Raw genomic sequence first — 15157 nt, forward strand, 5'->3', positions numbered from 1 at the left:
ATGGCCTTTCTCCCCTAGGTGTCGGTCAGGAGTCTTCCAGTATTCCAAACCTTCCTTGAGCTTAAGGCAAGGAGCGGCAACCTCAGAGGTGCTGAGGTAGCTACGTTTCTTTAATTCCACTGCAAAATGATAAGTTGGCTCCGAACAATTTGCCTTTAGTAAGAAGTTGGTTAATTCATGTTTCCATTTCCTAAAACAAGATCTTGCTTCAGGATGCATGACAGTAGTGGTCTTCAGTCCTAGCAAGAAGGTCATGAAGGTGGATGAGCTCCAAAGAAAGGGCTATGCAATAGGCAACACTCCCACACGGCTAGTGTTGAGGAGCCCTGATAATGCAGAGGAGACTTACCTACAGGATGTAAGTGGACTTCCTCCATCAGCTAACTGTTTATCCCCTTATGTTTTCTATGACTGGGTTGTGTTCAGTAGAGCAAACGTTTGGAAACCGAGTGGCCCTACCGGAACTTGTCAAATTGTTCGTTTTTCGCTCTGTGCAACATTTTACTACACGGTGCCCTACTGAGCACAGCCCTGGTATGGTTGCCCCCTGAACAGATTGCTGGGGTTCCGATGAGGCTGATCTCAACCTTTGAGCAGAAGTGGCTGGTGACTCGAATAGATGCCACTGCTGATTGTCTAAAACCAGGTTGATTGAACTATTGGCACGACTTTCATTTGTTGCTTGCTCTACCTAGGTAGTGTTCAGTTGGGAGTTTTGAAACAAAGAACTACCTGAATTTGTCAAAGGGCACTTTTTTATTTGCTACAAGGATCCACTGCAGGGGCAGTGGCCTTCACTGTTTCACTGCAGGGGCAGTGGCCTTCACTGTTTCACTGCAGGGGCAGTGGCCTTCACTGTTTCACTGCAGGGGCAGTGGCCTTCACTCCAGAAATGATCACCTGGTACATGCCCAGGCACCTAGACCCACTGATCTCCTCTGATGCCTTCACCATGTTGGCGGCATACATGGGGATTGATGCCAAGAGACTGGACGCTGAGGAAATGTCTGCCAGAAAATACTACTTTTCAGTCAGTGATGCACTTGTCAGTGCTTTGCAGTAACACTTCTCCCTTTGCCTTCTTTCAGGGGAAAACTCTTCAACCTGTCTTGTGTAAAATGTATCGTATCAAGCAATATTACTAAATTATCACTTGACTATCTAACAGAGCCATATTCAGGATGACCACTACTTCGTCACTTACACCATTAAGCCCATGCTTGAGTTGCTGTGGATTGAGGAGGATGCAAACGAGGACACCAGATATGAAGTCCTCTTCCCTATCACCACACCTCCGATGGCCAGGCCTCCACAAGTTCGCAACTGAGTAAGGTTTAGTTTCAAGGTGATGTTGGGATGCTGTGTCCTGTTCATTAGGCACTGAAAGGAAGACAATGTATTGAAACATGGTGGGATTATCCCCCAAAATGCAGGTTTCTGCTAAGCATTTAAATGATTTATTTTGTGCCAATGAACAAACACGCCCTTGGACGCTGAGCAGCCAGTGTTTGAGTTGGGGACTTTAAACATTGATGTGGAGCTGCTGAATGTCACCTTTCCCATCGGCGTGCTAACTGTTGCAGAGTGCAATGCCAGAGGCTTTAATGTTCAGGAGCACAAATCCCTGGACAACACCTCGAAGACCTTCACAATGGAAGTTCCCTTTTCTGACCCAGTGGTCTTTAAGGAGATACCTTTTCGCTCTCTTAACACAAAGCCGCATTGCCTAATGGGTATGGGTCAACAAATTGAGCGACTGTCATGCCGTCTTCACATGCAAATGGTGCTTGATTTTATGATGCGTAGTAGTTGAGGAATGTGGCAGCATTGCTTTTTAAAAAGTTTAACTCGTTTTCATATTCCTCAATGTACTTGACATTATCCCTTGATGTTGAATAGTTACAACGCTATCAGTTGACCAATGCTTTTAACTTACAGTTGAAGTCGGAAGTTTACATACACCTTAGCCAAATACATTTAAACTCAGTTTTTCACAATTCCTGACTTTTAATCCCAGTAAAAATTCCCTTTCTTAGGTCAGTTAGGATCACCACTTTATTTTAAGAATGTGAAATGTCAGAATAATAGTAGAGAATGATTTTTCAGCTTTTGTTTCTCTCATCACATTGCCAGTGGGTCAGAAGTTTACATACACTCAAATAGTATTCGGTAGCATTGCCTTTAAATTGTTTAACTTGGGTCAAATGTTTCATGTAGCCTTCCACAACCTTCCCACAATAAGCTGGGTGAATTTTGGCCCATTCCTCCTGACAGAGCTGGTGTAACTGAGTCAGGTTTGAAGGCCTCTTTGCTCGCACATGCTTGTTCAGTTCTGCCCACAAATGTTCTATAGGATTGAGGTCAGGGCTTTGTGATGGCCACTCCAATACCTTGACTTTGTTGTCCTTAAGCCATTTTGCCACAACTTTGGAAGTATGCTTGGGGTCATTGTCCATTTGGAAGATCCATTTGCGACCAAGCTTTAACTTCCTGACTGATGTCTTGAGATGTTGCTTCAATATATCAACAATTTTCCAGCCTCATAATGCCATCTATTTTGTGAAGTGCACCAGTCCCTCTTGCAGCAAAGCACCCCTACAACATGATGCTGCCATCCCGTGCTTCACGGTTGGGATGGTGTTTTTCAGCTTGCAAACATCCCCCTTTTTCCTCCAAACATAACGATGGTCATTAATGGCCAAACAGTTCTATTTTTGTTTCATCAGACCAGAGGACATTTCTCCAAAAAGTACCATCTTTGTCACCATGTGCAGTTGCAAACCGTAGTCTGGCTTTTTTATGGTGGTTTTGGAGCAGTGGCTTCTTCTGTGCTGAGCGGCCTTTCAGGTTATGTTGATATTGGACTCGTTTTACTGTGGATATAGATACTTTTGTACCTGTTTCCTCTAACGTCTTCATAAGGTCCTTTGCTGCTGTTCTGGGATTGATTTGCACTTTTTGCACCAAAGTAAGTTCATCTCTAGGAGACAGAATGCGTCTCCTTCCTGAGCAGTATAACAGCTGAGTGGTCCCATGGTGTTTATACTTGCAGGCTATTGTTTGTACAGATGAACGTGGTAGCTTCAGGCGTTTGGAAATTGCTCCCAAGGATGAACTAGACTTGCAGAGGTCAACCATTTTTTTCTGAGGTCTTGGCTGATATCTTTTGCTTTTTTCCCCATGATGTCAAGCAAAGAGGCACTGAGTTTGAAGGTAGGCTTTGAAATACATCCACAGATACACCTCCAATTGACTTAAATTATGTCAATTAGCCAATCAGAAACTTCTAAAGCCACAACAATTTTCTGGAATTTTCCAAGCTGTTTAAAGACACTTATTAACTTAGTGTAAACTTCTGACCCACTGGAATTGTGATGCAGTGAATATCTGTCTGTAAACATTTGTTGGAAAAATGACTTGTGTCATGCACAAAGTAGATGTCCTAACCGACTTGCCAAAACTACAGTTTGTTAAGAAATGTGTGCAGGGGTTGAAAAACACTTAGGTTGGAGTCATTATCTTGTATGTAAACTTCCGACTTCAACTGTATCTACAGAAAAGACCGGAACAAGGAGTCACATCCTTCACTCTTCAGCTGATCTACGGCCTGGTCATCTTGCCGGAGTACGCCCCTTTCTCTCACCCTGCCGTTGTGTACGCTGTACTGCAGGACGTTGGTATGGAACTTTGTTCTCTGGACTACGCCCCTTTCTCTCACACTGCCGTTGTGTACGCTGTACTGCGGGCCGCTGTGTACGCTGTACTGCGGGCCGCTGTGTACGCTGTACTGCGGGCCGCTGTGTACGCTGTACTGCGGGCCGCTGTGTACGCTGTACTGCGGGACGTTGGTATGGAACGGTGTTTTCTGGACTATGCACCACTTATTGACTGTTTCCTCTCGTTAACAATGATTGCCGTGAATGCCATATTTGACTTGAAACATGTTTTCTTTTTTCCCATGCAGTCTCTGCAAAAATATTAAGCTGTGTTTTTGGAACCTGTTCCCAATTTGCCAGGGTCGTGTTTATTAGGGCACGCCATAGATATCAATGTTTTATCGTGGACAAGTTCAAGTAGTGCCTCCCTGTTTTTGTGCTTTTAGTTCCACCATCAGTCACTGGAAAACGTTATCCTGATCCATTATCACTTTGAACTATGGCAACCAGGAGCCCTTCGTGGTTGTGGTTGGGAAGCGGCTGCTGACCAAGGAGCTTGCTCAACAGTATTTAAGAGGGTGACTCAAACATCACTATCACAGTGTGATGACGCTCTCCCTGAACACATTAAGCTAAAATTCTAAATGAAATTGACTAATGAATGCTCGAACTGTTTCCCAGTCTGTTCACTCTTCATTTATCAGGAGCAGACTGGATGTGACTGAATCCCTACAACATTACCATCAAATACTTCACCCTGGCTTGCAGCTTCAAAACTCTAACTGGTTGGCTCTAATACTAATACTGCAGAAAAATGGCCATGACATGACTACCAAACCTGCGTTCAGATAGTAATTGTTTTCTTTAAGCTGAGCCTAATTGTAGTGCCAGATGGGCATAGACTTTACTTCTGGACTGTTGCCCTGTGGTAGGCAAGCTCAAATGAAGCAAGTATTGGAACATACTTTTTGTTTGATACCTGATGGCTACCTGTCCTTTGCCCCAGAGTGTTTCTCTAACGGGACGATGGCTGCACTGGCGGTGAAGGTGGAGTATGCTCCCAGTCTGAACCCTAGTCAGCTGAGCCTGAGTGACCCTGCCTGTGGCCCCACCTACAGCGATGACCGCTTTGCCTACTTTCACTTCACTGTCAACTCGTGTGGCACCACCCGGAAGGTACAATTACCCTGAGTTGATGGGGACTGTTCCCTTCTACAGGCCCTAAAGTAAATGCTACTCTTATAGCCGGGGCGGCAGGGTAGCCTAGTGGTTAGAGCGTTGGGCTAGTAACCGAAAGGTTGCAAGTTCAAATCCCTGAGCTGACAAGGTACAAATCTGTCGTTCTGCCCCTGAACAAGGCAGTTAACCCACTGTTCCTAGGCCTTCATTGAAAAGAAGAGTTTGTTCTTAACTGACTTGCCTAGTTAAAAAAAACAACAAAAAAAAAGGTTAAATGTAAGTCGCTCTGGATAAGAGCGTCTGCTAAATGACTTAACTATAATTTAATTATAGTTCATCAACAATGTCACGCTGTATGAGAATGAATTCTCATTGCCAGACGAACTTGAGGGGAAGACAAACGCAGAAACTTAAGACTCGGAAGAATATCAGTTAGTGATTCCACAAAGCATAACATTTATAATTAATATTTGTATGCTTTTATCGCCAGTTGCTCAATACTCTAACCTCCATCGTCTACCAGTCATAGGCTCTGGAAGTAGGGGTGCTGCAGCACCCCCACCCCAAACATCTTCCTGTGGCAGTACTACTAGTGAAGGCATGTTTCCCTTAACCTAATGAGGGATGGTAGAATACTTGACTGTCCTGCTGTTACGTGGTCAATGTCACCGACACGCTTTCCTTCCTCACTGGGAACGGACTGGGAACAGACTGGGAACGGTCAGCTTATATTCAGAATGAGACTCACTCATGGTAAGAGTGCACTAATTTCAATTTGACTCCTGGCCTCTACATTTTAGTCAGTCCTGATCTGAGGTTGAATATTCCATCATTAGCATAAACTTAGCAGGTCTCCTTCACTGCATTTATAATCTTGATAAGGTGCAAAAATGTAAGCAGTATGGTCAAGGTTTAATCTTGCCTTCTGATTTCCTGGGTGGAAATATTTCCAACCTGTAATGCTTCCACTTATCCAACCAGCTCCGATCTGCAGGAGTAGTTATGGAGTAGGTGGTTGGTGAATTCAGCAGAAGTCTCTTGTTGATGTAGCATTTGCTATAGATTGAGCATGTTTATTGGGGCACAACAAGATATGAAAATGAGCATGTCCTATTGGATAAGTTCAGGTACCTCCCTGTTTCATGGACACTGAACACTCCCCCCCTGGTTTTCTGTTCCAGATGCCTCAGTATAACTCGTTCCACCAGGAGGAGGACTACCCAGTGGTGACATACCTAAGACAGCCTCTGTACTTTGAGGTGGAGCGTACCAGGTCCACTGACCCCAAGGTGGCGCTATTGCTTGACCACTGCTGGGCCACGCTCAACAAGGACTGACTCACAATCCAGATGGAATCTCATTAATGGGTAACTTGTTCTATTTTTGACCAAGATAAGTGCTTTGGGTAGTGGGTTACTTTGGATTTAATGCTGACTTAGCGTTCCAACCCAGATGTTCACTTTTTTGGAGTGCATTATTTTGATCTAAATGAACATGGTTGTGATCAGAATATGTAGGTATGTTAACTCCTTGAACCTGCTTTGTAGTATACCCCCTCAGGTAGGGCCAGCCTTAAGAAGCTATTTCTAAAGAATTCAGACCAAACCAAACCACCACAGGACTTCATACACAAGGTGGTTTTGGTTACAGCTTTTTTTATTTGTCTGCTTAACTTGGTTCCTGTCTCCACTGGCAGCTGTGAGAAACCAGAGGCTCTGTACCATGTGGTCTTCCACCCAGTGGTGGCTGACTCCAGTCAAACAACTGAACTAACAGGTTTCTCTCGCAACGGGACAAAGACCTCACAAAGACATCTGAGCATCGCATATGTTTCATCTGGACAGGTTCTTCGTGTGTAAATGTCTTAAGGTGAGGAAAGTTCAAATAAAGTGTTCTACATTATTTGGTTTGATTAACTTGCACCTCAATCTATCAATTGCTCTAATTTAGCTTTTCATCAGGCATGGCAGTGTGAGTGGGTCAGAAACGGTAACTTAAAGATTAAGGTAGCTTTAATGCTCATCTGGTTATTTGCATTCAACACCAAGGCATATACTTTAGTCATCTGACATGTATAAATCAACCCCTTTTGTAATTCTGCAACTCAGAACCAGTTGTAAGATGCAAACCAATTTTCCATCTGAGGGAAAAGTAACTTTAAAATAAATATTTGGTATGAAAGCAGAACAGACTTCCAGTGTAGTAAGAAGAATTGACTCAGTGTTCCAGCATGTTGTTCCCCCAAAGTGATGCCAGCAGGGTGGTGACGCTGAGCTCCAAGGCTGTGGATGGATGCGAGCTCTGACTGCAGCGGTGTTGGTCTTTCAATTTTGGAAGTAAACAGATTCCAATTTCTCTTCTGGGGCATGTAGAATTGGCATTTTGGTTTACTTCCTGAATGAACTTTACCTAATTTGACGGTCCATGCATTGAGTTTACTGATGTTTAGGCTGTTAGTGCTGCTGAGTCCCAGGGTGAGACTGCGTGGAGTACTGGTATCTAGCCCGAGGCAGCATGTGATGAGTCGGGTCAGTCAATACACCAGTCAGTGCTGCAGCAAGACTGGACTCTGTTGGGATACTCCCTGTGAGGTGTACACAGTAAGGTTGGTACTGCGGGATAAGGTAATCCTCTGTGCACATGCTGTGACACTATCCACTTACAGTTGTCATGACGTTGGCCTGTGGGTAAGGTTTATGACCCCCACCCCATAAATACATTTCTCCCTTCCCCCTCTCTCTGACTCTACAGAGGAACTCTTGAATAGCCTTTGTTAAACAGAGTCTGGGAACATCAAACAAGTGGAGGGAAAGGAACCATATTTCGGTAATAGAACCAGTTGAAAATATGCGTTGGTACTTAATGAATATGATGTCAATTCGGTTGTCATCTGAGACATTATGACTGATGACAGGACGACAAACTGTATCTAGGAAAGTCTACACAGTTATCAGATTCACATGGAATTGTGCAATTTAAATGAAACTATTTGTGAAAAGATTAAATGTAATTTTAGCTTCCAAATGAGAGAATTGGGTTTTCATAAGATTAGAGCTCCGCTCAATCAGTGGCCCGCCCCTGTGAAGAGACATGGGTTATAAACTATGAAACACACCCTTCTCTCCCTCCACGAAAATGTATCCTCCTGTTCCGGGTACATTAGGACGATGGTCCGATGTCAGAAGGATTCAGATAATAACTACAGAACAAAGCCAACCTTAGCGTGAGCTTTGGTTGCGAATGGTATGAACTTTTTACTCTTATTCACTACAGAAGTGATACCTCCTAGCTGTTGAGTTAGTAGCGGTTGCTGTCAATGTGGGCTATGAGGGAACAGACAGTATCCCGTCTACCACACAACGACGACACTACAATGTTTCCCGTTCACCACCAGAGACACTCTTCAAAGGACAAAGGACTCTGTTGGACAACATGGCCTTCCATCTACCACCAACCTATTGAAGCGCAGCTCAGAGTAAATATTTAATGCATTTTCCTTTTCCAAATGGGCGGTAATATAAAATGTATAAGATTTTGTATTTACGATAGAGTAGCTGCCTACGGCCCGATAGACATCGCTTCTCCCCGTGTTCTTCAGTCTTCCCGCAAATCCAACCCCCTTTTCTTTGTGTAACCAGCTGTCATATCTGTTCTATCCGCTAGGGACGTTTTCCTTTATGACATAATTTGTAATCAAGGTATGATTCATTCTGTGTATATGTAATTCTGTGTGATTTAGTTAGGTATTTAGTAAATAAATAATTAAACTAAATTTTTGTACTGCTAATTCAACTTGTTAGTGAAGATAACCAAGAATTTACAACTTTCAGATGACTGAAATAAGGTGCCGATTAATATTGACTGCTATTGATGTAAAATATTACTAGGTCTTTAAGAGTTTATTCGGAAGATAACTGCTCTATAAATATTATTTTGTGGTGCCCCGACTTTCTAGTTAATTACATTTACATGATTAGCTCAATCAGGTAATTTAATTACAGAGAAAGGATTTTATAGAATAGCATGTCATATCACTTAATCCAGCATAGCCAAAGACACAGCACAGTGTTGCTTTTTCCTTCCCGACAGTTGTGCAAACTCCTGTTGAGTCTTTCAAGGTGAATGCTACTCGTCAGAGGGTAGGACCTGGAAATGTAAACAAGTGGCTACTTTTCCCAATCTAGACCCACACACTACAGCTTATCACTAGTGTAACATATGATCAGTGTTCCTGGCAGATGCCCTCATCCCATGCTATTGTGCGTAAGACTAGTTCATCAACGACTCAAAGTTGGCCGTTGTGGCAGTGACCTTACTGAGTAAAGTGTTTCATTACATTTTTATCACAACTGTGGCTCTGTGCTTGTCCACAAGCACAGAGTTATATTGTAAAGTATATCTGCGCTTGTTATATTGTAAAGTTATATTGTAAAAACATTTAAGTGTGGTTAGGTTAAATCATGTTAAGAGTAGAAATGGGCAGTGTGACTTTGGCTGTGTTAAGACAACCACAGGTTTACAGGGAAGGTGTGAGGTTGGTAGATTAAACCTATGCGCTGGTAGTTTCTGCTAATCCGAATACAAAGTTTGAAAGTCCAGACTACTTGTTACGAATCCCTTTGGCCCGACAGTCTAGGGGGGATGGTAACAAGACCCGTAACATAACTCATGCAAAGTGTAACAGTGACAAAGTAACAGTGAGAACTAAACACAGACAACTTAATTACCGTCAAACACTCAGGGTTTATTTCTAAACACACGGTAAAGGGGGGCAGGAAAAGGGGCTGAGCTGGACCCAAGGAAAGAAACAATAAGCATCCAAAACACCCCTAAGCTAGACTAGCCTATTTCAACAACAGCTAACTAACCAAAAATACAGTGGGTGGTCCGCCCAGTTCTAACTAGTGTATTTAACAAAGTTTACCTACGGGTAGTGTATGCCCATGGGCGTCTTATCTTAGTTACCCCCTTTTCCCACCATCAAACACCATAACCAAAAACAATACTCACAGGTGGGGACAAAGTGACATGTAGATGCTAAACCACACAATGGATCTACAGTCATATGGCATTGACAGAGAGATTGAGCTCTTGAGAAAACAACTACCAGGGGTTTTAAACCAAGGGAAAGGAACTGTGATTGGGTAGGAGAAAATGAGCAGGTGTCTTCTGATTAGCGACTGATTGATGACTGATTGGGGAATGATGATTGTCACCTGTGAGTAGCGGAGAAGGAGAGAAAAGAAACACACAGGATACACACAGAATACTTGTATCCGTAACACTACTCTTCACATCTGGGCGGAGTATCAACTGAATATTCATGAATATAAACTTCACTGATTGGTAGCTGTTCAATAGACAACTTTCCAAGTCAAATTTGCACTCAATGTATGGTCCTGCCTGACAAATGCACAATTACACTTTTTGTGAATATTGTAATAGTCTCAAAGGAAAACAAGTGGGTGACGTCAATGACACTTAGCGTCGAAGGTTCCAGGATCGTACCCTTTCAAATTTCGCCTAAAATAACATACCCAACTCTAACTGCCTGTAGTTCAGGACCTGAAGCAAGGATGTGCATGTTCTTGATACCATTTGAAAGAACACTTTTTAGTTTGTGGAAATGGGAAATTCATGTAAGAGAAAAAAACACTATCTGGTAAAAGAAATGCTTTTTTACATCTTTGAAATGCAAGAGCAAGGCCATAATGTGTTATTTCAGCTAAGGTGCAATTTAGATGTGTGTGCAAAGTTCCAGATTGATCCAGTGAAGCAATACTGGACAATATTTTGTATCTAGTCTGTTCAAATGTGTCGAATTGATACATTTTCAAGTACATAACTATAGAGAACATACAAAACTGATATGGTAATACATTTAAGTTCACGCAAGGATTCAAACTGTAGAACCCAGTTCCTACATTTGAATATAACGATTTATTTTATAAAACAAAACTAAGCCACATTTTATTTGTGGGACCCTCAGGATGACAAATCAGACCAAGGTTACTGAATGTAAGTACATTATTTACCTTAAGAGGTGAATGTATCAAACCAGTTGCCGTGATAAAAGTGTTTTATTGTTGTGCACTCTCAAACAATAGCATGGTCTTTTTTCACTGTAATATCTACTGTAAATTGGACAGTGCTGTTAGATTAACAAGAATTTAAGCTTTCTGCCCATATAAGAAGTGTCTATGTCCTGGAAAGCTTGCTGTTACTTACAACTGTCATGCTAATCACATTAGCGCACATTAACTCAATTGACCTGGTATAGGGACACCCATCATGTAGAGGTTAAAGGACTTAGTATATTTAGCCCCTAGTCCTGCGATGAAGTCATTGCAGATTCTTTATAATTTGCCTAAAATCCAAAATGGTGTCATATCCAATATGGCTGCCATAACATTTAGAGGTTAAATCACCTGTAAATATGAATTATGTAACACTCATGCCTCAAACACCTGTCTGCTTTTACTGTAAGTAGTGTTCTGTCTTAAGTGTTTCATAAGGGCTCTTGGTATATCAAGGTAGTGGCACTGCCATACCTGTTTGAATAGCTCAAGCAAACTAGTTTTTCAGTGTGTTTGTTTTAATCTCATTCACACTTGCAGCATATTATCATATACGTCTTTCACAAGCACAGTAGAGTAACTAAGTTACAGGAAAGCAACCTGTAATACAACAGTCAGCCACTTTAATACCCTGACTACACCCGACGCGAGCGTTGCAAAATAAATTTAGAAATGTATATTATTAAATTATTGCACCCACACTGCTTGCGTGCGTCAACAAGCATCTGCGTTGCCAAGGGATAAAATAGAAGTCAGTTCTATTTGTGACGCAGATCGCGGTGCAAGTCCTGACTCTCCCATCTCCTTATTGGTTTATAGAAGCAGATACCCACGTGCCATCTCCTCATTGGTTATACCCACGTGGGTGATTGAAAGACGAACTGTGTTGTCGGACGTCGTGGAAATACTATTGTAACGACCCTGGGTTTATAAGCGCGGAAATCGACTCTGCCGCACGAGCATGCTTTTGCGGCATAGTCGATAGCGTGCCGGACCTCGGGCAAGAAGGTCGAGGGTTCGAGACCTGCTCCCTGCTGTTTCATTACATTGGTGTCAGAAGTGATAGGACCTTGCATCCACGACAGTGCGTGTGCTTTGCCGGTGAGCGCGTTCCTGTAAGACGTAGAGTCGCAAGCTAGTGCGAGGACGCGCCCTTTGAAAGGAGGGAGTAGTGTAACGAGCCTGGGTTTATAAGCGCAGAAGTCGACAGTCTATAGCGCGCCGGACCTCGGACTAGAAGGTTGAGGGTTCGAGACCTGCTCCCTGCTGTTTCATTACACTATGAAAGTTTAGATGCCAATCACCATATAAGTTCAAAGTAGAAACAGCATGGAAGTAGGAGAGATGACTAGAAAGGATTCGGTTGACCGTTTTATGTGTGGATTGATTGTTGGAGTAGAGGACCTTGTGCATTTCAGGTAAAATAACAACTCAATGTTTATATCCCAGGACAAATTAGCTAGCAACAGCAAGCTGGCTAAATTGGACAAATTAGCTAGCACTTTGCCATTAATGTTTAATGCTTTTCGACCTGTCCTCAAATTAATGTAATTGGTTCAGAGTTTATTTAGATATTTTAACCTGTGTCATGATTGCGTTTGGTGTGGGGGGACAAAATACATGTATGCACGATGGCGCACACGCGCAGCCAGTTTGGGTTCCGTGTAAAAGTAGGGTGACCAGACATCCCCGTTTTTGGTGGCCTGTCCCCAGCTCCCAGCTGTAGCTGTCCCCGTTTTTAACTGTGTGTTAAAAACAGACCGCAATGTGAAATAATATTTTACATAGCAAGAAAGATCAGGCAGCAGAGCCTACTGGTTGACGTCTCAATCGCGTTGTGCTTGTTTTGTCAAGCAGAGGGGGCTGCTCGCTATAGCAGCTTCATTCACTCTTCTTCTACTAACTACTTGCTCGAGCTAGTTTTAGAGAGAACTGCTGTGGAAACTCGGCCAGAAGCTAGTAAGTGTCAAAGTGAATCCACAACATCACCACAAACGTCTTTTCAAGCCAGCTAAGTTACAATCGTTTGAGATACTAGCTAGTAATGTTATGTCACAATTTATTATATAGATAGCATAGCATATTTAAAACCTTATAGAGCAGATAATCTATCTAACATTAGCTATGTAGACTAAGTTAGTTAGTTATCTAGCTAGCTAGCTACTGTCATGGTAACGTTAGCTAGTGTAACGGATGTGAAATGGCTAGCTAGTTAGCGGGTACGCGCTAGTAGCGTTTCAATCAGTTACGTCACTTGCTCTGAAACCTAGATGTAGGGTTTCCCCTTGCTCTGCAAGGGCCGCGGCTATTTTGGAGCGATGGGTAACGACGCTTCGTGGGTGTCAGTTGTTGATGTGTGCAGAAGGTCCCTGGTTCGCGCCCGGGTCGGGGCGAAGGGACGTACTAAAGTTATACTGTTACACTAGGTTAAAAAACATTCACATGCGTTGGGTGGGCTATTTTGAAATTATATTAAATGAATGCACAATTAATTGAGAATATTTATTTGTAGATTACAATTTTAATGGTTTGGCATTATAATAAGTAGTTTGAAAATATAATTTACAATTTTCATGGATAACATTAGCATAATGTTTTCTGTTAGAGTGGAGATGAAGGAGAAGACTGGATGAATGAATGAGATAGAGGAAAGGTAAAGATATGATTACAGAGGCTGCCAATTATTCCAAACAATGTTTTTGAGATGAAATACAAAAATGATGCAAGCAATGGGAATCTGTTAACCAAAGTATTTGATCTAATAGTGTATTATTTATTATTACAGATTGGAGAGGAAGGAGAAGGAAAAATGAAGGGAGTAAAAAAAGTGAAGCGAGGAGAGTAGAAGAGTGAGGTGGAAAGGTGAAGGAAAGGAAGAAAGAGAAGGAAGACGAGTGAAGAAAAGAGGAGAGAGATTGGAGAGAATAAAAAGTTAAGAGTAAGAAGAGTGACACAAGGAGAGTGAAGAAGAGCAGACAGAGGAGGTACAATGGTTCTTTCCAAGAAACGGAAAATGCCATTTTAATGGCAACATGATGAGAGAATTTCCATTTATATGCTCAGGCTAAGACGATAGAATGGTTCACAGAAACCTTTGTATTTCCTCTTTTTCCAATTGGCAGCGAAGAACGCTGTGAAGAACGGCAGTGGTAGAACATCAACAGACGAAAAAGCCTCTCTGATTGGCCGTGTTGGTATGCCCTCTGTCACCACATTCTTCAAGAAGGTAGAGCCTTCCCAAGAAGAATATGGTTTAGCTGTGCAGGAGGGTGTCTTTGCATACCGCACTATGCGATGCAATCATAGTTACAGATCTATTGACTGCACAGCACAACTCTCACTGAAGCTTTATGAGCCAAAGTTTACATGTGCTAGGACAAAATGTGACGCCATAGTGAGTAAAATATATGATGGCAGCACATCTGTGGAAACAAAACTGCTTGATTTTGTTGAATTGAAAGGAGAAACGGCAGAGGAAATTGCAGCTGAGGTCCTGGTGGTCATCTAAAAATGTAATCTGGAAAACATTCTCTGCCGACAAATAAATACCAACTTTGGAGGACTGAATAGGCTGGGGAGGGTTAATGTCCATACCAAAGTTAAAAAGGCTCTGCAGCGGGAGGTGATTGACTTAGGTTGTCCTGCCCACATCATTCATAACACGGCCAGAACAGCTTTGGATATGATTCCCCTTGATGTTGATTACCTGCTCACAAAGATATTTTCATATTTTCACCGTCAGAGTAGAAAGACTGAAGAGCTGTTGTGAGTTTGTTGGCCAGGAGTACCATAACATTTTAGGACACTGCAATGTTCGCTGGCTGTCCATGGTCCCTGCTCTAGAAAGAGTGCTGAAAAGGTATGTGCCATTTGAAATCCTTTTTTCTTTCTGAAGACAAATGCCCTGTTGTCCTGCGAACAATGTTCGAAGATCCACTGGCTGGCCTTTGTCCATGGAAACCTGACCATATTCAGTGACATGATCAAGATGCTTGAAGGCCAGGACTGCTGTGCTGTGGAGTCAACTGCAATTCTGAGAAACGTTGAGGCAAAATTGACTGCAAGACATGATGACAACTTCATTCCAGTTTTGGTCAGAGGACTTCTGAGAGAGCTAGAGGAAAATGGAGCAATGTCTAAAGAGAGCTTTCTCGAAACATCCCAATCATTCTTCACTACGGCTGTGAACTACTTGCAAGCATTGGGGAAGGCAAACAGATAATCTAAAAGATTTACATTGTCTCC

The 15157-nt window shown here is 42.5% G+C and overlaps 1 pseudogene; it reads left to right on the forward strand.

Moving 5' to 3' along the window:
- The first annotated feature begins 217 nt into the window (after positions 1-217).
- On the forward strand, positions 218-5249 carry LOC129817880 (uncharacterized; annotated as a pseudogene).
- The last annotated feature ends 9908 nt before the right edge of the window (positions 5250-15157 follow it).

The sequence above is a fragment of the Salvelinus fontinalis genome, chromosome 20 (assembly GCF_029448725.1).
Source record: "Salvelinus fontinalis isolate EN_2023a chromosome 20, ASM2944872v1, whole genome shotgun sequence".
Taxonomy (NCBI): domain Eukaryota; kingdom Metazoa; phylum Chordata; class Actinopteri; order Salmoniformes; family Salmonidae; genus Salvelinus; species Salvelinus fontinalis.